The 23963-nt window shown below is 42.8% G+C and overlaps 1 long non-coding RNA gene across 2 annotated transcripts in view; it reads left to right on the plus strand.

Moving 5' to 3' along the window:
* Nucleotides 1-23963, plus strand: part of LOC129638840 (uncharacterized) — a 78937-nt gene that overhangs the window by 15952 nt on the left and 39022 nt on the right. The window lies entirely within an intron of this gene.

Below are 23963 nucleotides of genomic sequence, written 5' to 3' on the forward strand. Positions count from 1 at the left end.
TTTCCAACTCTTTGCGACCCCATGGACTATACAGTCCATGGAATTCTCCAGGGCAGAATGCTGGAGTGGTAGCCTTTCCCTTCTCCAGGGGACCTTCCCAACCCAGGGATCAAACCCAGGTCTCCTGCACTGTAGGCAGATTCTTAACCAGTGAGCTACCAGGGAAGCCCCAATCAATCCTAAAGGAAGTCAATCCTGAATATTCATTGGAAGGACTCATGCTGAAGCTGAGACTCCAATACTTTGGCCACCTGATGCAAAGAGCTGACTCATTAGAAAAGACCTTGATGCTGGGAAAGATTGAAGGCAGGAGGAGAAGGGGATGACAGAGGATGAGCTGGTTAGATGGCATTGGACTCAATGGACATGGGTTTGAGCAAGCTGTAGGAGATGTTGAAAGACAAGGAAGACTGGCGTGCTGCAGTACATGGGTTTGCAAACAGTCAGACACAACTGAGTGACTGAACAACAACAGTGTCACTTGAACACCTTGAAGATACCTGTGGAACTCTCCCAGAACAGACTCACACTCTAACTGAAGAAAATAACACAATCAGTTGCTTTGAAAAATTATCACTGAAAGCTGCTTCCTGACTCTTATTCACTTTAAATATTCTCTTTATGGATTTTCTTCCACTCTCACCTATAGCTGCCTCTTATCATTAGGTCTTCCTGAGTTCAGAGGTCTCTTTCACACCTACACAGAGCTTTCGTTTATTCAGTTTTGTTAAGATCCACCATTAATTTTTTCCCATTTGAATTCTAGCTTCCAAAATTTGCTTGATCCAGTAGCTTATTAATATCATCAGGAGCTCAAGTTCTTTCCACTCTACTGTCCATAGGCTTCATCCTATTGCTATTCCTCTTGGGTGATGTGACAGATTACACCATCAAATGGTGTTACTTGCTTTCTCTCTTGCTTTCAGAACCGGGGAGAGCATTACCGGTGGGAATTATGCCAAAAGAATGAACTAAAACTCTCTTGGAACCTGTTAGTCAATTTTTCATTTCTCATTCCTATTTCTGAACTAGTTATGGGCAAAGAGGATGGATTATCTCAAACCAATCAATTCTCAGATGCTAAAAAGGGTCAGGTTCACCCAATGCCCAATATAATCAATGTGGAAGTAATAGTCTCATAAAGAAAATGCAGGGTTCTGTTAGAAAGGAGGAAGGGAAAATGCATGCTGGGCATTATTGATTGAATGGACATTTCCAGGTGGTGGCATTTGGAAACCTATGAGAAAAGGGCACTGTGTTTTAATGTTTCATTGACTGAAAGAAGGCAGGTTATTTGTGCATATTGTTTGACCACTCTGTGCCTCTGTTTCCTCATTGGAAAGATGGGGATAAAATAATATCTACCTCATAGAGTTGTCTTAAAGTTCATTCATTCACCAAGTATTTTTGAGCATTTACTAGGCATTGGGCAATATTCTAGCAGTAACTACTATGCTGAACAATGCAGATTAAATCCCTACCCTGAGAAAGCTTGCTGCTTAGTTAGTGTGTGGGTATGAGAATGTGTGCAGTGGGGGAGGAAGATAAGCATGGAAAATAATTTCCTTCTCTCCTCCCTGGGCTGTGTTTCGGGGGCAGCCCAGATTTAGGACTCAGTGCAGCTTTTGTAATCTGCTCTCTGCCCAGCAGAAAGGGGCCTGACCCTCAGGAGAAGGCAGGGGCCTGACCAGCCAGGGTGGGCCCATATGCAGAACTGGGATGAGGAGCCAGCCCGCCAGGGTGACTGCTCATCTTAGCCGAGGTCTCTCATTCAGATATTACCAGTAATGGAGCTGTGGTTTCTGTCTCCTCTGGCACGACTCAGGCACCTACCTCTGTAGTCCAGAACTCCACAAGGGAAGACATCTAGGTGCTATAGATCAGCCCTGGAATCCCCGCTCTGAGCCTCAACTGTGATCATTATTGTAACCATAGTTTACCTGGCACCCAGGAATGGCACTCCCACCTGGGCATTTCCCACAGGGAGCCAGGCAGCTGACCTGGCCTGGCCCATTTAGGGTTGGGCCTGAGACTTGCTCGGTCTCTGCTAGTCCAGCTGCAGCCAGGGACCAGCAGCAGCAGAAGCACTTGGGAACTTGTTGGAAAGGCAGCATCTCAGGTCTGGCCCAGACTCTCTGATTTAAAATCTGCATTTTCCCCTAGATCCTCAGGGTAGTTGCAGGCACATTGCAGTGTAAGGTACACTGACTTCAGACATTTGCTTTCAGTTGTGTGGGGGCAAAGACTGTTAGAGTGGGAAGTGAGCTTTTCACAATGATGACTAAGTTTTGCTCTGCCCAGTCCTCATGTCCACCTTTAATATTGTATTTGTTATTTTTCATTCTGTAGTTACCATGCTGCTGCTGCTAAGTTGCTTCAGTTGTATCCGACTTTGTGCGACCCCATAGATGGCAGCCCACCAGGCTCCCCTGTCCCTGGGATTCTCTAGGCAAGAACACTGGAGTGGGTTGCCATTTCCTTCTCCGATGCATGAAAGTGAAAAGTGAAAGTGAAGTTGCTCAGTCGTGTCCAACTCTTAGCGACCCCATGGACTGTAGCCTATCAGGCTCCTCCATCCATGGGATTTTCCAGGCAAGAGTACTGGAGTGGGGTGCCATTGCCATAGGAGAAAAAAAAATTCAGTTCAGTTCAGTTCAGTCGCTCAGTTGTGTCTGACTCTTTGCGACCCCATGAATCGCAGCACGCCAGGCCTCCCTGTCCATCACCATCTCCCGGAGTTCACTCAAACTCACATCCATCAAGTTGGTGATGCCATCCAGCCATCTCGTCCTCTGTTGTCCCCTTTTCCTCCTGTCCCCAATCCCTCCCAGCATAAATTACAAAAAAAATTACATAGCCTAATATTATCATTTCAACCCACTAATAGAATTATTTTTGTTTTGTGTTTTTAATCTATAGCAATAACGTTTGCTCTTGAAAATTCTGTTGCAATTATTTATATCTATAACCCTTATACAAAGTGACATCAGAATAATAGGAAGTCAGTGAATAGAAGGCTCTCCTACTAGGAAATGCAGTCTTTATGTTCCAAATTTGGAGTGCCCATGTATGCAGCAGCAAAGATTTAGGGTGTGTTAAAAGTCTGCTCAGACCAGGAGGCCCCACATTCTTGTGTAACGAGATCTGTGGAGGGACAGCTCCATCCTCAGAGGGTTCTCTAAGGGGTCCTCAAAAAGCAAACACTCCAAAGCCCTGAGCTCTAGCCAGGCCAAATAGTGTGTGCACATAGAGAGTAGAAGCGTCCAGGGTGGAACAGTAGATGTCACCATCTTTTTCCAGAGTCCAGCCTCCATAGACTTAGGCTCGTCAATGTTCCCATGGCAGGCTTGCGGAAAAATCTCTTGAGTAGGATTCAGAGCAGTAGTGACTAGTTCCAAGGCTAATGTGGAATGAATCTCTAGAGACTCCACCTACTTCTTTTAGGATGACTTTGGGAATTTAGGGAAGTCTCTGTCTTCACCCTATTGAGCCTAAACATGTGTCTGCAACAAAAATCACCTTGACTGGGCCCCATGTTTTTCTAAGACTCAGAATCCCTTAGATTATTAGTTCATTCATTTGTTCACCCATGATGTTACTCTGTGTCAGGCCCAGGGCTAGGAAAAGAAAATATAATAATGGCTTGAATTATTTTCCTCATTTCAACATTGATGTCTTTAATCTTCTCTTCACTGAAGATTATATCTCCAGGCCCACATTCTTCCCCTCTATTCTGAGATCTGGTATTCTTTGGGGTAACTACAATATCCCTATGAAGATCCATCCAACACCCTTGTCTTTCTCACCAGAAATGGCTTCTTCCTTCATTGGACTTCATCTGTCTGCTCCACTGATTATACTTACAATTAATCCACTGTGATATCTTAAATTTAAACATTCAATTCTCTAACTGCAACTGCTGCTGTTATCGCTTACTTACTCATCTATTATGAAAATACTTGGTTTTCACACTCTTTTAGAACTTCAGTTCCTTTGACTTCCTGCTCTCTTGTCAACATTTTCAGCTCCTTTTCTCTGTCATTCTCAAGTCCAATTTATACAAGCTATTCTTCCATTGTCCTCACTCACGTAGTCTGATGAAAACTGACTGCTAGAGAAAAATCTCACCAGTAGGTAGATTGGCTTCAGTGAAAATTCGTGGTTTCTAAAAATTCATCAACTCCTACACCTCAATTCCAGAAAAATAAATGACCCAATCAAAAAATGGGCCAAAGAACTAAATAGACATTTCTCCAAAGAAGACATACAGATGGCTAACAAACACATGAAAAGATGCTCAACATCACTCATTATCAGAGAAATGCAAATCAAAACCACTATGAGGTACCATTTCATGCCAGTCAGAATGGCTGCGATCCAAAAGTCTACAAGCAATAAATGCTGGAGAGGGTGTGGATAAAAGGGAACCCTCTTACACTGTTGGTGGGAATGCAAACTAGTACAGCCACTATGGAGAACAGTGTGGAGATTCCTTAAAAAACTGGAAATAGAACTGCCTTATGATCCAGCAATCCCACTGCTGGGCATACACACTGAGGAAACCAGAAGGGAAAGAGACACATGTACTCCAATGTTCATCGCAGCACTGTTTATAATAGCCAGGACATGGAAGCAACCTAGATGTCCATCAGCAGATGAATGGATAAGAAAACTGTGGTACATATACACAATGGAGTATTACTCAGCCATTAAAAAGAATTCATTTGAATCCATTCTAATGAGATGGATGAAACTGGAGCCTATTATACAGAGTGAAGTAAGCCAGAAAGAAAAACACCAATACAGTATACTAACACACACACACATATATATGGAATTTAGAAAGATGGTAACAATAACCCTGTGTACGAGACAGCAAAAGAGACACTGATGTATAGAACAGTCTTATGGACTCTGTGGGAGAGGGAGAGGGTGGGAAGATTTGGGAGAATGGCATTGAAACATGTATACTATCATGTATGAAACGAGTCACCAGTCCAGGTTTGATGCACGATACTGGATGCTCGGGGCTGGTGCACTGGGACGACCCAGAGGGATGGTATGGGGAGGGAGGAGGGAGGAGGGTTCAGGATGGGGAACACATGTATACCTGTGGCGGATTCATTTTGATATTTGGCAAAACCAATACAATATTGTAAATTTTAAAAATAAAATAAAAAAATAAATAAATAAAAATTCATCAGATAGGATCCTGTGTACTTTCTTCCACCCCACTGAAAACTTACCGGCAACTTTATTAAAGGTGATATTTCTAAAATTACCAAGGATTTCTTGGTTGCTAAATTCAGTTATAATCTGTATGTGATCATTCCCAAATATACATTTCTGGTTCAGGTCTTTATGCTAACCTGAGATCTATAATATCCAACTTCTTGAATATCTCTAATTGGATTTCCCCAAACTAAATTCATCACAGCCCTCATTCTCAAGACCAAACCATAACCATAATTAACAAATGGCACAGCCATCCATTTAGACATCCAAGCTAGAAACCTATCAAGATATACCCCTTCCTCTTCCACATCCCCATATTTAATCACAAACCAAATCCTATGAAATCTGTTTCATAAAGTTTTATCCTAATTTGTCTTTGGCTGTGGTGTTAGAGAAACTGGACTTCCCGTTTTCATTACCTTTGTCCAGGACATGATATATTGCTTGAATTATTTTAATGACCTTCTAAATGGCCTCCCTGCTACCAGTCTTATTCCTCGCCATTCACTTCTACCAGCAGCAGTTAAAAAAGATCTTACTAAATCTCACCAGACCCTGCTATTCTCCTACTTAATGTCCTTCAGTGGACTCCCCTTGATCTTCAGATAAAGTTCAAAGTTCTCATGCTGGCCTATACAACTCTGCACAATTGATTTCTACTTATCTCTGTACACACATCTCTATCATGTGCCCCTATACTCTGTTCTTTGCCCTTCCCACCCCCCAGTACTCTCCTTTAGAGCCACACTTGACTACTAACAGCTCCCCAATAGCTCTCTTGAGCCTCTGGGACCTTGCACATGTTGTTTCCTATATGTAGAATATCCTTTCCCCTGTTAATCTCAGAGTCAAGAAGGAGGGGCACACGGGACAATGAATCACAATTTGAGAAACTCAGCTGAAGTTTCATCTTGTTGCATCCTTGCAACAAGAAGAAAAGAGACAAATCTAGACAGCCTTGAAAGGGGAGAGGGAAGAACAGATCATCCTGTCCTCCTTGATCTTTTGCTTTGCTGCTGCCAGCCTCCCAAACCTTCTTCTCCATTCCAATTTCCGCCATTCCCTCAGATGATTGACAAGTAGATGAAGTCCACTTGAAAGATGGCTTCAGGGGGCAGCCTGGGAGGGAGCACCGAATTCCTAACATACCAGTGATTGGGGGTATCATTACAAGGTGAAGATGTTCCCACAAAGCTCTTCGACAAGACTGCCCCACTCTTCTTCTTGGATTTCACACTACATCCTTTATCCCTGGTTCTGAATACTCTCTTCTTAACTTGAAACCTCAGGAAAAAAGTGCAACTTCTGCTTGTGAGATCCACAGAGGCTGATGAGAAAAGAATCATTAATGTTGTAGGCTTGATCTCATTTGCTGATTTACACACCCTAGAAGAAACAATTTAAGTATTCATTCTGTGAAAAAAATTCTGTTTATATTGGGGAAGGCTGTACTATCAAAAATGTTCAGATGTGAATAACTGTAATAAATTGAGCAGATGTCATAAAATGCAACAGTTATTAGCTTCAATGTAATGTTTTCCTGGGAACTCAGCTGATGAGGCAAGGCACAGATGAAGGCTGCTACTTATGACAAAGCCCTGGGAAAGAACCAGAACCAGTTCTCTCATCCCTGGGAATCCCTTTCTCCGATGTGGAAAGAAAGATGTGTTTCATTTTCTTGGTTGATAAAATGTGACAAACTCAGGGTTCTCCCTGTACCAAGATTTCAGGGAGTCTCTGCTGAGACACTGCCACCTGGGATTGTCTCTACTTGCTCTCTGGGTCTCTTGTAAAGTTGGCATCTGAGGCCCTAATTGAGTCTCTAAGATGTTAGCATCCTTTCCAGAAGCCAGAGAGCAGGAGCTGGCTCAAAGGCTCACAGAACCTTAAATGCAGCTGTCCATGCTCCCACATCCCCCATTCCCAATCCCCCAGGGATTCCTCTCCCTGACTGTTTGCTGAAGTCATCTCTGAAATGAGTTTCATTTAGTTGTCAATCTTTCAAGGAGGTGGGTGGAGAGAATGAAAAGGTGAATACTGGAGGAGGAGGTTTGGTGGGCTGGCAGCAACAGAGAAAAAAGTAAAGAGGATGCCTCTTTCCCCTCTTCCTTTCTCCCTCCTTGCCTCGCTTTCAGGGTTGTCTGTCTCTTACACTGTGGCTAGTCGTCTCTGTGTGTCTCTTTGCCCCACCCCTCCCAGAAGCAGAGAAACAGTGATTTCTCTGCTTGGCACATGCATGCACCTGGGAAGTAAGGACAGAAACAGCCCCTCTCCTCAAAGAGTTCACAGTTCTGTGGGAGACAGCCAAGTCACCAGCCCTGACAAAACACTATAGCATCATAGTGTGGGGGATGGGGAAGCGAGGACAGGGCTACAGCATCCCCGGGGACTAGGCCCACCTTCAGATATTCAGACCATCAGTACCTACACTTTCTCCCAGAGTGGCACTGCCTCCCTAGCATCACTGCCGTCTAGGCCCATAGCCACCTCCATGGCCTTTACCTAGATTCCAAATGCTTTTGGCCCCTCGTTCGTTTGCCGACACTTGTCAAAAATATCATGTATGAAACGAGTTGCCAGTCCAGGTTCGATGCACGATACTGGATGCTTGGGGCTGGTGCACTGGGATGACCCAGAGGGATGGAATGGGGAGGGAGGAGGGAGGAGGGTTCAGGATGGGGAACACATGTATACCTGTGGTGGATTCATTTTGATATTTGGCAAAACTAATACAGTTATGTAAAGTTTAAAAAAACAAAACAAAACAAAACAAAAAAAACTACATCTTGTACAGCTTCTCCCTATCCACACATGTTCTTCCCTAAGCACTTCTTGGAGAAAGGCCCAGGCAACCCAATCCTTTTCTATTCTGACCTAAGGTGTTGTTTGGTCACCTCTGGGGACAAAAATACAGCTGGCAAAATCACTGAACTAGGACAGGACTTTTCCAAAGAAGCAAAACTAAGGACTGAAGACTTGTGCTACAGTTACCTCATTCCTGTTGCATGTTACTAGAGACCTCCCTGTGTGCCACTAATGTTTAGCCTTGTTTAGTTTCTTGTCTGTTGTATTCCTAGCACATAGTATAGTACTTTGTGTGTAATAAATATTTGTGGGATGGATTTCTTGCTACCCTCAGTCAGATTTTTCCAATAGAATTTGAACAGGAGCCTGTATTCTAGGAGCTTAAATGTTTGCCCAAATTAATAAACCTACACTCATATTCAGCTGGTGATCCTTGATTATTCCCCAGTGTCTTTCAACTAGTCAAAGCTATGGTTTTTCCAGTAGTCATGTATGGATGTGAGAGTTGGACTATAAAGAAAGCTGAACACCGAAGAATTGATGCTTTCGAACTGTGGTGTTGGAGAAGACTCTTGAGAGTCCCTTGGACTGCAAGGAGATCCAACCAGTCCATCCTAAAGGAAATCAGTCTTGAATATTCATTGGAAGGACTGATGCTAAAGCTGAAACTCCAATACTTTGGCCATCCGATGGGAAAAACTGACTCATTGGAAAAGACCCTGATGCTGGAAAAGATTGAAGGCGGGAGGAGAAGGGGAAAACAGGATGAGATGGTTGGATGGTATCACCAACTCAATGGACATGAGTTTGAGCGGGCTCCGGGGGTTGATGATGGACAGGGAGGCCTGGCGTGCTACAGTCCATGGGGTTGCAAAGAGTCGGACATGACTAACTGCACTGAACTGAACTGAGAACCCTGGAAGGAAATAAAGGTGAATGGAGATGTATTGGTTCCCTGTGGCTACTATAACAAATGAACATAAACTTAGGGACTTAACACACATTTTTTTAATATATATTTATTTTAATTGGAGGTTAATTACTTTACAATATTGTATTGGTTTTGCCATACATCAACATGAATCCACCACAGGTATACACGTGTTCCCCATCCTGATCCCCCTCCCACCTCCCTCCTCATACCATCCCTTTGGGTCATCCCAGTGCACCAGCCCCAAGCATCCAGTATCGTGCATCAAGCTTGGACTGGTGATTCGTTTCATATATGATATTATGCATGTTTCAATGCCATTCTTCCAAACCATCCCACCCTCTCCCTCTCCCACAGAGTCCAAAAGACTGTTCTATACATCTGTGTCTCTTTTGCTGTCTTGCTTACAGGGTTATCATTACACTTTGATGTTAGATCAAAATGAGTCTTACCAGGCTATGCTCCTTCTGAGGCTCTAGGGAAGAATCTGTTTCCTTGCCTTTTTCACCTTCTACAGTCTTTCTGAATCCCTTGGCTCCTGGGCCCCTTCCTCCATATCCAAGCCTGCAATGCTGGACTGAGCCCTTCTCAAGCTACCATATCTCTGGTTTTCTCTTTGGCCTCCCTTTTCTACTTATAAGGATGCTTGTGATCACACTGGGCTCACCCAGATAATTCAGGGTCATCTCCCTATTTGAAGGGAAGCAGACTAGAAAACGTAATTCCCTTTACCATCTAAGACAATATGTCCACAAGTTCTAGTTGAAGAGGGTGTAGATATCTCTGGGGGCCCATTATTCTGCCTACCTCAGGAGGGATTCTGAAGCCCCAAACTCTCATGTTCCTGAATGACAGCCATACTTGCCTCTTTTCCTCTGAGCATTACTGTGCCCAGTGCCACCCACCCCCAATCCTTGGGTCTCATTTTTCTTCCTGTCCTCCCTCCTTCCCTCTTTCTCTCCTTTCTTCTCCTCACTTTGTCCATTGTTTCCTTTTCCTTGACCTAAAAGCTGATTTAAGTTTTTCCCACATGAAAAATAACTTATTACAACCTTTATCAACCCCAAATCCCCTCCAGCTCCATCTGTCTCCATTTTCGTAAACAAAATGTTCTTCACATGTATTATCTTTCTTCCCTCCTTCCTTACTTATCAGTCCATTGCAATTTGTCCACTTCTCCTATCACCCCACACAAAGTGCCGTTACAAATGTCACCAAAGACTTCTTTGTCCATAAATCCAAAAGAGATTTCATTAGTCCTTGTCCTTTCTGAAATCAGCAGCAGCAGATGACACCACCCCTCCACCCTTTTAGAAACACGCCCTCTGCTTCTGTGCATAGCACCACTTCTTCCTGGTCTTTCCTGTACTTGTCTAGTTGCCCATTTGCAGTCTCCCATGATGGCTCCTGCTGGTAATGTGTTACTGTTCTCATGTCCCATGTCTGGGGGTGTGGGGCAGAGATGGGGGCTGCAGGAGGTCCTAAACTTTCAATTACCACCTTCACTACATCAACAAAGCCTTGATCCCTGATTGCTGTCTTGAGTCCAGGCCTCAACATGGAGCTCCAGAACCTTGATGTCCAGTTGCCTCCAGGACGCACCACCAATCATGTTCCATGGACACCTACATCGTCATATGTCTAGTGCTAAACTCATCATCTTCCAATCAAGCCTGCTCGTCCAGTCTTTCCCATGTCCAGAAATGTTACCTATATCCTCTTGTCACTCATGTCAGATGCCTGGTTGTCATCTTTGATGCCTCCTCTTCACGAGGCCCAATATCCAGTCAGTTCTCATGTATTAATAATCTCAGCTTCTAAATCTCTCTTAGATCACCCCCTCTTCTCTACTCACAGTTTCACTACTGTAATTTTTCCTGACCTGCCATCTCATTTGGCATAGTGACTGGTGCCTCAGAAACTCTCAGTATTAGTCTTGTTATTATCACTGTCATTTACAGCCCATTCACTTACATAATTTGGCCTCATAATCCTCTGTAAATCTTTCATCCTCTGCCAAATTATGCTGGGTTAGAATTTTGTGGAAAATTCACTCGTTTATCCCATGGCCATTTCTTGAGGCTTGTACTGTCTTTCATACACTGAGCCAGTGTCTATGAATATGGAGAGATGAGAAGGAGGTGAAAAGAAGGAAACTCAAATGCCTATGACATGTCAGGTATTGAATACATATTTTTTCCGTTGAAACACCAGTATCCCTCCTCCTTTAGAAGCAGACTTTTCCCCAAGGAAGATATTTTGTTCCCAGAAAACAACCAAGATGAAAATTAAAAAAAATCAAAATTTAAAGCCATAAATTACCCATCTATCTTGGAAAGCATATAATTGCATTGAGAAATGTGATAATACCTTACATTTTATTCCGATCTGATTACAGCTCAAGGGATAAATATGAGTATGGTAGTAAAAATTGGTCCTAGCAGGCACCAGGAATCTGGGGCATCAGGAGCATTGAATTTCCCTCCCCACAATGCCTACTTTGCTGCTATTCACACCCCAAATGCACAGAGCACATTTCTTCATGTAAACAATAAAAGCTATTTTAGACTCTCGATTTGCACACAGACACATTTGACTTCAACTCCAATAATTAGTTTGGCTAGAATCCTGGATTATCAGGTGCAGGAGCTCCCTAAAATATCACATAGTTTAAGATCCTCATTATATAGGGGAATATTTGAGACCTAGAAATGGGAGGGTTTATCCTAAGTCAGTAACAGTGTTTTTTTTTTTTTTTCTGGTTTTATCAATATATACTCGATGTACATCACTGTATAAGTTTAAGGTGTACAGCATAATGTTTTGACATATATATATATTGAGAAGTGATCACTACAATAAGCTTAGTTAGTATTTGTCATCTCATATAGCTACAATAAAAGAAAACACAAAGGAAAAAAAAATGTCCCTTCTGATGAGAATTCAGGATTTGCTCTCTTAGTAATGGTGGAGAGGTCTGACAGAATGTGGTCCACTGGAGAAGGGAATGGCAAATCACTTCAGTATTCTTTCCTTGAGGACCCCATGAACAGTATGAAAAGGCAAAAAGATAGGACACTGGAAGATGAGCTCCCCAGGTTCGTAGGTGCCCAATATGCTACTGGAGATCAGAGGAGAAATAACTCCAGAAAGAATGAAGGGATGGAGCCAAAGCAAAAACAACATCCATCTGTGGATGTGACTGGTGATAGAAGCAAGGTCTGATGCTGTAAAAACAATATTGCCTAGGAACCTGGAATGTTAGGTCCATGAATCAAGGCAAATTGGAAGTGGTCAAACAGGAGACGGAAAGAGTGAACGTCGACATTCTAGGAATCAGCGAACTAAAATGGAGTGGAATGAGTGAATTTAACTCAGATGATCATTTTATCTACTACTGTGAGCAGGAATCCCAAAGAAGAAATGGAGTAGCCATCATAGTCAACAAAAGACTCCAAAATGCAGTACTTGGATGCAGTCTCAAAAACAACAGACTGATCTCTGTTCGTTTCCAAGGCAAACCATTCAACATCACGGTAATTCAAGTCTACGCCCTGACCAGTAATGCTGAAGAAGCTGAAGTTGAACAGTTCTATGAAGACCTACAAGACCTTTTAGAACTAGCACCCCAAAAAGATGTCCTTTTCATTATAGGGGACTGGAATGCAAAAGTAGGAAGTCAAGAAACACCTGGAATAACAGGCAAATTTGGCCTTGGAGTACAGAATGAAGCAGGGCAAAGGTGAATAGAGTTTTGCCAAGAGAACACACTGGTCATAGCAAATACCCTCTTCCAACAATGCAAGAGAAAATTCTACACATGAGCATCACTGGATGCCCAACACTGAAATCACATTGATGATATTCTTTGCAGCCAAAGACAGAGAAACTCTATACAGTCAGCAAAAGCAAGACCAAGGGCTCACTGTGGCTCAGATCATGAACTCCTTATTGCCAATTCAGATTTAAATTGAAGAAAGTGGGGAAAACAACTAGACCATTCAGGTACGACCTAAATCAAATCTCTTATAATTATACACTGGAAGTGAGAAATACATCTGATAGACAGATTGCCTGATGAACTATGGACGGAGGTTCATGACATTGTATAGAAGACAGGGATCAAGACCATCCACAAGAAAAAGAAATGCAAAAAAGCAAAATGGCTGCCTCAGGAGGCCTTACAAGTAGCTGTGAAAAGAAGAGAAGTGAAAAGCAAAGGAGAAAAGGAAAGATATACCCATTTGAATGTAGAGTTCCAAAGAATAGCAAGGAGAGATGTGAAAGCCTTCCTCAGCGGTCAATGCAAAGAAATAGAGGAAAACAACAGAATGGGAAAGACTAGAGATCTCTTCAAGAAAATTAGAGATAGAAAGGGAACATTTCATGCAAAGATGGGCACAATAAAGGACATAAATTGTATGGACCTAACAGAAGCAGAAGAGATTAAGAAGAGGTGGCAAGAATACACAGAAGAACTGTACAAAAAAGATCTTCACAACCTAGATAATCATGATGGTGTGATCACTCACCTAGAGCCAGACATCCTGGAATGTGAAGTCAAGTGGGCTTTAGAAAACATCACTACAAACAAAGCTAGTGGAGGTGATGGAATTCCAGTTGAGCTATTTCAAATCCTGGAAGATGATGCTGTGAAGGTGCTGCATTCAATATGACATCACATTTGGAAAACTCAGCAGTGGCCACAGGATTGGAAAAGGTCAGTTTTCATTCCAATCCCAAAGAAAGGCAATGCCAAAGAATGCTGAAACTACCACACAATTGCACTCATCTCACAGGCTAGTAAAGTAATGCTCAAAATTCTCCAAGCCAGGCTTCAGCAATACATGAACCTTGAAATTCCAGATGTTCAAGCTGGATATAGAAAAGACAGAGGAACCAGGGATCAAATTGCCAACATCCGCTGGATCATCGAAAAAGCAAGAGAGTTCCAGAAAAACATCTATTTCTGCTTTATTGACTATGGCAAAGCCTTTGACTGTGTGGATCACAAGAAACTGTGGAAAATTTTGAAAGAAATGGGAATACCAGACCACCTGACCTGCCTCTTGAGAAGCCTGAATACAGGTCAGGGAGCAACAGTTAGAACTGGACATGGAACAACAGACTGGTTCCAAATAGGAAAAGGAGTACACCAAGGCTGTATATTGTCCCCCTGCTTATTTAACTTATATGCAAAGTACATCATAAGAAATGTGGGGCTGGAAGAAGCACAAGCAGGAATGAAGATTGGCAGGAGAAATATCAATAACCTCAGATATGCAGATAACACCACCCTTATGGAAGAAAGCGAAGAGGAACTGAAGAGCCTCTTGATGAAAGGGAAAGAGGAGAGTGAAAAAGTTGGCTTAAAGCTCAACATTCAGAAAACTAAGATCATGGCATCTGGTCCCATCACTTCATGGGAAATAGATGGGGAAACAGTGGAAACAGTGTCAGACTTTATTTTTTGGGGCTCCAAAATCACTGCAGATGGTGATTACAGCCATGAAATTAAAAGACGCTTACTCCTTCGAAGGAAAGTTATGACCAACCTAGATAGCATATTAAAAAGCAGAGATATTACTTTGTCAAGAAAGGTCCATCTAGTCAAGGCTATGGTTTTTCCAGTAGTTATGTATGGATGTGAGAGTTGGACTATAAAGAAAGCTGAGTGCTGAAGAATTGATGCTTTTAAACTATGGTGTTAGAGAAGACTCTTGAGAGTCACTTGGACTGCAAGGAGATCCAACCAGTCCATCCTAAAGGAGATCAGTCCTTGGTGTTCATTGGAAGGACTGATGTTGAAGCTGAAACTCCAATATTTTGGCCACGTGATGCGAAATGCTGACTCATTTGAAAGGACCCTGATGCTGGTAAAGATTAGGGCAGGAGGAGAAGCGGACGACAGTGGATGAGATGGTTGGATGGCATCACAGAGTCAATGGGGATGAGTTTGGGTAGACTCCGGGAGTTGGTGATGGACAGGGCGTCCTGGCGTGCTGTGGTTCATGCGGTTGCAAAAAGTCAGACACAACTGAGCGACTTAACTGATTATGAAAGTGAAAGTAAAAGTCACTCAGTCATGTCCAACTCTTTGCAACCTCATGGACTATATAGTCCATGGAATTTTCAGGACAGAATACTGGAGTGGGTAGCCTTTCCCTTCTCCAGGGGATCTTCCCAACCCAGGGATCAAATCCAGGTCTCCCATAGTGCAGGTGGATTCTTTACCACCTGAGCCACAAGGGAAGCCCAAGAATACTGGAGTATCATGTATAGCATATGGCAGTGTTAATTCAGTTGTCATGTTGTACGTTACACCCTTAGTAATTATTTATCTCATAACTGGAAGTTTGTACCTTTTGACAGCTACTGCTAAGTCGCTTCAGTTGTGTCTGACTCTTTGTGACCCTATGTACTGTAGCCCACGAGGCTCCTCTGTCCATGCGATTCTCTAGGCCAGAATACTGGAGTGGTTTGACATTTCCTCCTCCAGGGGATTTTCCCGACCCAGGAATCAAACCCGCTTCTCTTGTATCTCTGATGTTTGCAGGCAGATTCTTTACCACTAGCGCCACCTACCTTCCTCCAATTTTACCTCCCTTCATGCTCCAGCTCTGTTAAACTACAATTCTGATCTCTACTGTTAGGAACGTGTTTGTTTGTCCTCATATAAATGAAATCATACAATATTTGTCTCTCTCTGTCTGACATATTTCACTTAGCATAATGCCCTCAAAGTTCATCTTTGCTGTTGCAAATGACAGGATTTCTTTTTTTTTAATGTGTTAATAATATCTTATTGTGTGTATGTGTATGTAAGTGTGTGTATCACATCTTCATCCATTCATCAATCAGTGAGCACTTAGGTTGTTTCTTTGTGTTGGCTATTATAAATAATTCTGCTATGAACGTGGTGGTGTATGTATCTTTTTGAGTTAGTGTTTTCATTTTAGGGGGTCTATATTCTCAGAAGTGGAATTGCTGAATCATATAATAGTTTTATTTTTAAATTTTTGAGGATCTTCCATACAGTTTTTTAGTTTATTTTTTTAATTGGAGACAAATTGCTTTACAATGTTGTATTGGTTTCTGCTATACAACAATGCACATTAGCCATAATTATACCTATAACCCCTCCTGCTCCCCCATCCCGTCCCTTTAGGTCATCACAAAGCACCAGGCTGGGCTTCCTGTGTTACAGAGCAACTTCTCATCAGCTGTTTTATGCATGATAGTGTATATATGTTGATGCTATTTTCTTCATTCATCCCACTCTCTCCTTCCCTCACTGTGTCCACAAGTCCGTTTTCTACATCTGCATCTCCGTTCCTTCCCTGCAAATAGGTACATCAATACCGTTTTTCTAGATTCCATATATATACATTCATATGCAATATTTGTTTTTCTCTGTCTGACATACTTCACTCTGTATGACAGGCTCTAGTTTCATCCACCTCGTTAGGATTGACTGAAATTCATTCTTCTTTATGAATGAATAGTGTACCACATCTTCTTTATCTGTTTATCTGTTGATGGACATCTAGGTTGCTTCCATGACCTGGCTATTGTAAATATTGCTGGAATGAATATTGGGGTATGTGTGTCTTTTAGAATTGTGGTTTTCTCAGGGTATATGCCCAGTATTGCCCAGTAATAGGATTGCTGGGTCATATGGCAGGTTTATTCCTAGTTTTTTAAGGAATCTCCATACCTTTCTCCATAATGGCTGTATCAATTTATATTCCCACCAACAGCATAGGAGGGTTCCCTTTTCTCCACATCCTCTCCAGCACTTATTGTTTATAGATTTTTTGATGATGGCCATTCTGGCTGGTGTGAGGTGATACTTACTGTAGTTTTGATTTGCATTTCTCTAATAATGAGTGATGCTGAGCATCTTTTCATGTGTTTATTGTGCATCCATATATGTTCTTTGGAGAAATGTCTGTTTAGGTCTTCTGCCCATTTTTTGATTTGGCTGTTTGTTTTTCCAATACTGAGCTGTATAAGCTGCTTATATATTCTGGAGACTCAGTTCAGTTCAGTTCAGTTGCTCAGTCGTGTCTGACTCTTTTGGAGACTAATCCCTCCATATTGTTTTATAGTGTTTGTACCAGTTTACAATCCCATCAGAAGTGCAAAGGGTTACGTTTTCTCCATATCCTCACCAGTATTTGTTAGGATCTCTTGAATTTTTGATGATGGTAATTCTAACAATCTTATTGGGGTTTTGATTTGCATTATCTTGTGATGTTGAGTATCTTTTCATGTACCTGATGACTATTGATGTATCTTCTTTGGAAAAATATCTTCTCAGGTCTTTTGCACAGTTTTTAATTGGATTATTGCTTTTTTGTTATGTTGTATGATTCTTTATATATTTTTGATGTTAACCACTTACCAGATATGTGGTTTGAAAATATTTTTTCCATTTAGTAGGTTTTTTATTTCGTTTATTTATTTATTGCTGTATAAAGTGGCTTAGTGTATGGTAGTTCAACTTACTTATTTTTGGTTTTGTTCCTTATGTGTTAGGTGTAGTATCCAAAAAAATCATTGCCAAGACCTGTGTTGAGGAGCTGTATTTCTGTTTTCTCCTAGGTGTTCATGGATTCAGGTCTCATATTAAAGTCTTTAAACCATTTTGAGTTAATTTTTGCTAGTGGTGTGAGAAAGAGGTCTAGTTTCATTCTTTTACATGTGAATATCCAGTTTTCCTGGCACTGTTTATTGAAGAGACTATATCTTCTCCACTGAGTGTTCTTGGCTCCTCTTGACTGTATATGCTTGGGCTTATTCCTGGGCTCTTGATTCAGTTCTAATGACCTATGTGTCTTTTTTTATGCTGCTACTTGGTAGTAGGTAAGGCTGTGAATTATCTTTCCTGCCCTGGCTCATCAGCAGGATAGGACCCAGGGTCTGTCTGGGTCACTGTTTGGGGACCCAACTCAAGCAAGAATGGGGACTGAATATCCTGGTCATCAAGGCCACTGATTTTTGTCTGCAGATAGGGAAAGTCACAGACTGTGCTTTCAGTTCAAGTGCCACTACACGCAGGGTTGCTAGATGGACCATGTATCAGAGCTCCCCATGTGCTCTGATTAGGTTCCCTGATCAGGCAGCTAAAGGCTGTATTCAGTAATAAGTGGAACTAAAATTAGTTTCCCTTCATACCGGGTACAGTGGGTGAAGCATCTCCAAGGCCACTAAGGCTTTCTGCAGTCTTGACTCCAGCAAACTCATGCCACAAGTTCCTTGTCTGAACAGGGCCACTGGCTTTTTCTGTGTGCATGTGTATGCTAAGAGTCATTATTTATTTATTTATTTTTGATTGGAAGATAATTTATTTACAACATTCTATCGGTTTCTGCCATACATCAACATGAATCAGCCATAGGCATACATATGTCCTCTCCCTCTTGAACCTCCGTCCCACCCCATCCCACCTCCCTAGATTGTCACAGAGCAGGGCCACTGGCTTTGCTCTGGGGTGAATTGAGTTCTGCCCATCCTCCTTTCAGCTAGAGCGCTGCTGTGTTACAGTTTCCAGGTATTCTCATCACCCTTTCCTGTCAGATGGGGATGTGAACCATACTCCACAGTGGGTGCAGCTATGACTCAGCTCTCCTGCCTGAGTGTGGGAAGACCTAGCTCCAGGGCTGACAAAACTCCTTATTTCAGGACCCAAATCTAGGAGAGCTGCACCCCCACTGAGTTCCCTGTTCAGACTACATCACCAACTTTGTTCTCCAGGTGAGCAAAGCCACTGGTTGGGACTACTTACTTGATCTCTGCAGGTAGGAACATGGTTTGCCAAGATCCATGTACTGGTTGTTGTCTCTCCTCACTTCTCTTTCACAATCATATTTCAAGTGGTTGGGCCCCACAGATTCCACCATAATCTCTATGAGGAAAAACTAGAGTAGGGGCTCCCACAAAGTGACTTACAGTACTGGGGCATGCTGGATGTAATCGCTGGGCTCTCTCTTCTCACTAAAGAAAACTATAGGCTCAAGAGAGACCTCTCTGCATGGTGCTGCATTGGCCTAGGGGAGGGGAATGCTGTCACTCCTTTTCCCTTTCTAATGTAGTCTGTCTTGGCCTCTGCGATACTGGGGTTGCGGTCACCCTCACTGCTATGTTCTAGGGTTCTCTCAGTGGGTGTCTTCCCCATAAACAGTTTTTAGATGCTCTTCTCATGACATGGGGAGAAGACAGGAATGAACTCTTTGTCACCACCTTGGTGACTTCACTCTCAGTAACAGTGTTTGGATTAGGTTTATTCCCTACATGTGAGTAGCAATAAAGGATTCCAATGATCTTCCATGGGCAGTAGCTTATTTAATCCAGTGTTTCGTGGAAAAGTTTTCTTGTTATATTTATATTACAGAGGTTAAGTGACTTACCCAAGGTAAGACAGCTGAGACAGTGGTATCAATTCAGTCAGTTCAGTCGCTCAGTCGTGTCCAACTCTTTGAAACCCCATGGACTGCAGCACGCCAGGCCTCCTTGTCCATCACCAACTCCCAGAGTTTACTCAAACTCATGTCCACTGAGTCAGTGATGCCATCCAACCATCTCATCCTCTGTTGTCCCCTTCTCCTCCCACCTTCACTCTTTCCCAGCATCAGGGTCTTTTCCAATGAGTCAGCTCTTTGCATCAGGTGGCCGAAGTATTAGAGTTTCAGCTTCAACATCAGCCCTTCCAATGATTATTCAGGACTGATTTCCTTTAGGATCGACTGGTTGGATCTCCTTGCGCAGCTCTGAGACAGAACTGTGTTTGAGCATCTCCTGTGGAGGTACAGGTCAGTGGTGGTCTGCTGCAGGGACAGAGGCTTTGGGTGCAGCAGACTTGGGTATGGCATAAGCCCTCTTGGAGGAGGTCACCATTAACCCCACCATAGAGCTGCCAGAACTTACACAGGACTGGGAAATAGACTCTCAGAGGGCACAACAGAACCCTGTGCACCAGGACCCAGACAAAAGGAGCAATCACCCACAAGAGACTGTCCCGGACTTGCCTGTGGGTGTCCAGGAGTCTCTGGTGGAGGCGTGGGTCAATGGTGGCCTGCTACAGGGTTGGGGCTACTGAGTGTAGCAGAATATGCAGGGGATCTTTTGAGGGAGGTCACCATTATCCTCATTCAGTTCAGTTCAGTTCAGTCGCTCAGTCCTGTCCAACTCTTTGCCTCCACCATAGTTTGGCCTGAGGTATATAGCAGGGATTCATGGAGTTCTCAAGGCCATCCCCATGGAAAAGAAATGCAAAAAACCAAAATGGCTGTGAGGCCTTACAAATAGCTGTGAAAAGGAGAGAAGCGAAAAGCAAAGGAGAATAGGAAAGATATTCCCATTTGAATGCAGAGTTCCAAAGAATAGCAAGTAGAGATAAGAAAGACTTCCTCAGCGATCAATGCAAAGAAACAGAGGAAAACAACAGAATGGGAAAGACTAGAGATCTCTTCAAGAAAATTAGAGATACCAAGGGAACATTTCATGCAAAGATGGGCTCGATAAAGGACAGAAATGGTATGGACCTAACAGAAGCAGAAGATATTAAGAAGAGGTGGCAATAATACACAGAAGAACTGTACAAAAAAGATCTTCATGACCCAGATAATCACGATGGTGTGATCACTGACCTAGAGCCAGACATCCTGGAATGTGAAGTCAAGTGGGCCTTAGAAAGCATCACTATGAACAAAGCTAGTGGAGGTGATGGAATTCCAGTTGAGCTATTTCAAATCCTAAAAGATGATGCTGTGAAAGTGCTGCAATCAATATGCCAGCACATTTGGAAAACTCAGCAGTGGCCACAGGACTGGAAAAGGTCAGTTTTCATTCCAATCCCAAAGAAAGGCAATGCCAAAGTACTCAAAATGCTCAAACTACCACACAACTGCACTCATCTCACACGCTAGTAAAATAATGCTCAACAGTCTCCAAGCCAGGCTTCAGCAATATGTGAACCGTGAACTTCCAGATGTTCAAGCTGGTTTTAGAGAAGGCAGAGGAACCAGAGATCAAATTGCCAACATCTGCTGGATCATCAAAAAAGCAAGAGAATTCCAGAAAAAAACATCTATTTCTGCTTTATTGACTGCCAAGGCCTTTGACTGTGTGGATCACAATAAACTGGAAAATTCTGAAAGAGATGGGAATACCAGACCACCTGACCTGCCTCTTGAGAAACCTATATGCAGGTCAGGAAGCAACAGTTAGAACTGGACATGGAACAACAGACTGGTTCCAAATAGGAAAAGGAGTACATCAAGGCTGTATATTGACCCCCTGCTTATTTAACTTCTATGCAGAGTACAACATGAGAAACGCTGGGCTGGAAGAAGCACAAGCTGGAATCAAGATTGCTGGGAGAAATATCAATAACCTCAGATATGCAGATAACACCACCCTTATGGCAAAAAGTGAAGAGGAATTGAAGAGCCTCTTGATGAAAGGGAAAGAGGAGAGTGAAAAAGTTGGCTTAAAGCTCAACATTCAGAAAACTAAGATCATGGCATCTGGTCCCATCACTTCATGGCAAATAGATGGGGAAACAGTGGAAACAGTGTCAGACTTTATTTTTTGGGGCTCCAAAATCACTGCAGATGGTGATTGCAGCCATGAAATTAAGAGACCCTTACTCCTTGGAAGGAAAGTTATGACTAACCTAGATAGCATATTAAAAAGCAGAGACATTACTTTGTCAACAAAGGTTCATCTAGTCAAGGCTATGGTTTTTCCAGTGGTCACGTATGGATGTGAGTGTTGGACTGTGAAGAAAGCTGAGTGCCGAAGAGTTGATGGTTTTGATCTGTGGTGTTGGAGAAGACTCTTGAGAGTCACTTGGACTGCAAGGAGGTCCAACCAGTCCATCCTAAAGGAGATCAGTCCTTGGTGTTCATTGGAAGGACTGATGTTGAAGCTGAAACTCCAATACTTGGGCCTCCTCATGTGAAGAGTTGACTCATTGGAAAAGACCCTATGCTGGGATGGATGGGGGCAGGAGGAGAAGGGGACAACAGAGGATGAGATGGCTGGATGGCATCACGGACTCTATGGACAAGAGTTTGAGTAGACTCTGGGAGTTGGTGATGGACAGGGAGGCCTGGCATGCTGCAATTCATAGGGTCACAAAGAGTGGGACACAACTGAGCAACTGAACTGAACTGAACTAGTAGGGAGGGAATACAGCTCCACCCATCAACAGAAAATCGGATTAAGGATCTACTGAGCATGGCCCCACCCATCAGACTAAGACCCAGTTTCTCCCTCAGTCAGTGTCTCCCACCCTGTCTCCCACCTGGAAACTTCCATAAGCCTCTTACCATTCTCCATCAGAGGGTAGACAGACTGAAAACCACAATCACAGAAAACTAACCAATCTAATCACATGGACCACAGCCTTCTCTAACTCATTGAAACTATGAGCCATGGCCTGTAGGGCCACCCAAGATGGGTGGGTCATGTGGAGAGTGCTGACAAAATGTGGTCCACTGGAGAAGAGAATGGCAAACCACTTCAGTGTTCTTGCCTTGAGAAACCCATGAACAGTATGAAAAGGCAAAATGATAGGATACTGAAAGAGGAACTCCCCAGGTCGGTAGGTGCCCAATATGCTACTGGAGATCAGTGGAGAAATAACTCCAGAAAGAATAAAGAGACAGCACCAAAACAAAAACTACATCCTGTTGTGGATGTGACTGGTGATGGAAGCAAGGTCCAATGCTATAAAGAGCAATATTACATAGGAAGCTGTAATGTTAGGTCCATGAATCAAGGCAAATTGGAAGTGCTCAAACAGCAGATGACAAGAGTGAACGTTGACATTTTAGGAATCGGGGAATTAAAATGGACTGGAATGGGTGAATTTAACTCAGATGACCATTATCTACCACTGTAGGCAAGAATCCCTTAGAAGAAATGCAGTAGCCATCATAGTCAACAAGAGAGTCTGAAACGCATTACTTGGATGCAATCTCAAAAACGACAGAATGATCTCTGTTCATTTCCAAGGCAAACCATTCAATATCATGGTAATCCAAGTCTATGCCCCAACCTGTAACACTGAAGAAGCTGAAGTTGAACAGTTCTATGAAGACCTACAAGACCTTCTAGAACTAACACCCAAAAAAGATGTCCTTTTCATTATAGGGGACTGGAAGTATGAAGTCAAGAAAAACCTGGAGTAACAGGCAAATTTGGCCTTGGAGTACACAGTGAAGCAAGACAAAGCCTAATAGAGTTTTGCCAGGAGAACGCAGTGATCATAGCAAACACCCTCTTCCAACAACACAAGAGAAGACTCTACACATGGACATCACCAGATGGTCAACACTGAAATCAGACTGATTATATTCTTTGCAGCCAAAGATGGAGAAGCTCTATACAGTCAGCAAAAACAAGACTGGGAGCTGACTGTGGCTCAGATCATGAACTCCTTATTGCCAAATTCAGACTTAAATTGAAGAGTGGGGAAAACCACTCGACCATTCAAGTATGACCTAAATCAAATCCCTAACGATTCTACCATGGAAGCAAAATAGATTTAAGGGACTAGATCTGATAGAGTGCCTGATGAACTATGGATGGAAGTTCGTGACATCGTTCAGGAGACAGGGAGCAAGACCATCCCCAAGAGACAGTGATATAAGCCAGATTAGAACTCAGTGTTCTTGCTTCTGAGTTGCTATATCTATTTACCATTCACATTTGCTCTAACCACTAGCAGCTTTCCCTGCAAGCATTTTGGTATCTTATTCTTCTCATGCATTTGGGTGGGGACCAGTCCCAATAAAAGCCACTCTCTTGGCCACATATTAATACTTATAAGAGGAGATGGCCATCTACCCAAAATTCAGGCCATGCTGAATTTATCATCATAACCCATTCAACAGGACTATAGCATAGAGAAAACCAAAAACCAAAGTGCCTAGAATAGATTACCAGCTGAATTACCACCAATTATTGCACCATTCTGAGC

This window comes from Bubalus kerabau, chromosome X, assembly GCF_029407905.1.
Source record: "Bubalus kerabau isolate K-KA32 ecotype Philippines breed swamp buffalo chromosome X, PCC_UOA_SB_1v2, whole genome shotgun sequence".
Classification (NCBI taxonomy): Eukaryota; Metazoa; Chordata; class Mammalia; order Artiodactyla; family Bovidae; genus Bubalus; species Bubalus kerabau.